The sequence below is a fragment of the Octopus bimaculoides genome, chromosome 9 (genome assembly GCF_001194135.2).
Source record: "Octopus bimaculoides isolate UCB-OBI-ISO-001 chromosome 9, ASM119413v2, whole genome shotgun sequence".
NCBI classification, from domain to species: domain Eukaryota; kingdom Metazoa; phylum Mollusca; class Cephalopoda; order Octopoda; family Octopodidae; genus Octopus; species Octopus bimaculoides.
In genome coordinates, this window is record NC_068989.1 from 57,456,131 (window position 1) to 57,458,916 (window position 2,786).

At 32.0% G+C, this 2,786-nt stretch overlaps 1 protein-coding gene across 1 annotated transcript in view; it reads left to right on the top strand.

The window, feature by feature from the left end:
* Positions 1 to 2,786, top strand: part of LOC106871386 (uncharacterized) — a gene marked incomplete at its 3' end in the record, with an annotated part of 540,352 nt that overhangs the window by 357,258 nt on the left and 180,308 nt on the right. The window lies entirely within an intron of this gene.

Sequence of the window (2,786 nt, forward strand, 5' to 3'; positions counted from 1 at the left end):
ATATATATATATATAATCCAGTGGTTTAAAAATTATTGATGATCATTTTTAGAATTTAGATCATTTTTAATACTGATTGATATACATTTTTGTTCTATTTTATTTATATATATTGTTGGTTTTTTCGTGGTTATTTTAGATTTATTTACATGTATTTTACCTATTTTCATTATATAGTCTTCTCTTCTAAATTCGTGTACTACATGATATTTTAAAGCCCTTTTTTCAAGCAAACAGATTATAATATTACGTTGTTTGTATATATTTGTTAATTCCCACTCGACCTTAATTCATTAGAGCTTTATTACCCTAGGTTTCGTCTACTTCATGTATGTAAAGGAAATTTTCTTGAGACTGACTTAGCCCCGGCAAATTACACATAATTAAATCCAATCAAGTCTTGCTGACACATCATCCATTAACGTTGTAGATGAATTTTTGTTATGTTTATTAATTCATATAAGAAAAACAATGTATTCAACTGAGATGATATTACTGCGAAATGTGTCCAGGATGTCAAGAACATGTTCAATCTCTTATACCTAGAAATCCATAATATATGTACCAGCGATATATTGGGAGTATTGTTTAATCTATACTCAAATTTACTCTCAGTCAATACTCACTCTAGTTCATATTCAAAGGTTTTTTAATGAAGGGCTTTTTAATCGAAGTGAAATCTATAGATTGATAGGTAACCTCCCTTTGATCTGAAAACTCACAATATACTTGGCATACTATGACATTATAATAACTGTTTCTTCTGCATTTTATTCGCACTGAGGTGTCGCTAAAATAAAGTAAATCATATTCTACGTCATTCGTGCTACTTGTTAACTATGCAAATCTCTTAAATAATTCTACAGAAATGTATTAACTCAATCAACTCTAATTACATGAAATACAATTCTAAATACATTATTTATACGAGATTATGCTGGGGAGTTATAGAGAATTTTATTACTTCGGATGAGAACGACCGTGGATTCATTGGCGAAAGTAGAATAACAATTTAGCTTATAAAATACTTCATAATGAAAAGAAGGAAAATAATAAAATCCAGTGATATCAAATTAGATAAAAACTGGTGAGCGAGAGAGAGAGGAAAAGAGAGAGAGAGAGAGAGAGAGAGAGAGAGAGAGAGAGAGAGAGAGAGGGGGGTGAGATGGAATTAAACCAAAAATAGACCAAATAGTTCAGAATTCATGAATATATAAAATAAAGGGCTCAGAATGAATAGAATCGATTCATGAAATTATTATTCATACCAGAGCTAAATGCTCAAAATAAGGTAACAGGTTGTCAACTCACATGCTGGTCTAGCAGTAAGTTATATTTACAATACTGTTGGATGAAAGCTAAGGGAATTTGAAGCATAAAAGAAAGTAATGGTTGCATTTAGAATAAAGCACACAAAATACAGTAAAGAAAGATTATTTGTAACATTGATACAGGCAGGGTGCAACAAGAAAATTAAAATTTGTAATACTCCTTCCATAACTATTCTTATTTAATTCCCGTCTTCTTCTTCATCCTCTGTCGGTATGATCCTTTTCCCGTCATTCTATGTGCCGCGGTTTTTTTTTTCTTGTTTCTCTTACTCATTGCCCGTCACCAACTCCAGTACGTGCATTCATCCTTTACCTCATATGTTAACTCTTTCTGTATCGCTATTTACTTCTCTCTGTACGATGTAAAGCGTGACTTGAGAATCAGTCAACCAACCAAACAACCAGCCAGTATTCATATCGGCTTTTATTATACAGATATAACAACAACCAAAAAAGTAGATCCGCTATGATAACAAGGAACGAATGATGTCTAGACAATATATAAATAACAACAAGGCAATAATAAATAAAGTATGGAGAAAATATAGACAAAACAAGAGATGTGTGTGTGTGTGGGGGTTACTACGAGCATAAGAGGAAAGCTGAAATAATGGAAGAGTTATTTATAAAGATGAAGAAACAATAAGACATAGGGGTCTAGTCTACAATATTCGTTTCAAATTTCAGGATAGGGGACTAGTCGATTACATCGAACCCAGTAAGGCAACTGGCGTTTTATTTTATCGGCCCCGAAAAGTTGAAAGGCAAAGATGACCTCAGAGGAATTTAAACCCAAAACAAAACAACACTCAAAATAAACACTGGGATTTATTTGTTTGACTCACCATGCAAGGCGATGCTCCAGCATAGCCGCAGGCCAATGACTGAAACAAATCTAAGAAAAACAAAGTTGAAAATATACGCGAAAGGTACACATACTTCAAATACGAGAAATTGAAATTTTATTCGAAGGGAGATAACTCAAAGTTACTTAATATGATTCAGCCTCATAAATATTTGTGACACTAAGAGACATACATATATACATACATACATACATGTTTAGTGACAGCAATCAAATTTTGTTTTTCATTCTCTCTCTCATTATCTACTAGATTCTTTGGTTTTTCCAAATTTTAGTGTCTGTAAAATATCAGTGCATTTATTATGCATACAAAAATACATAAAATACGCACACACACACACACACACACAACATAGCTACATTTACATATACATAAATACAATCACATCGATACTGAAATATATTTTTAGCGATGATGTCACTAAAATCAAAATATACATTATACGCAAACCAAGGGAAACAACTCGTAAATTACTGTTAAGCAGGTTTCCCAAGTAAATTTAAGCCGACGCATTTTAAACATTTATTGCATAAATATCTGGCCTCACCAAAATTATTTATAAGCCCGTCGTCCATAAATGTATAAATGC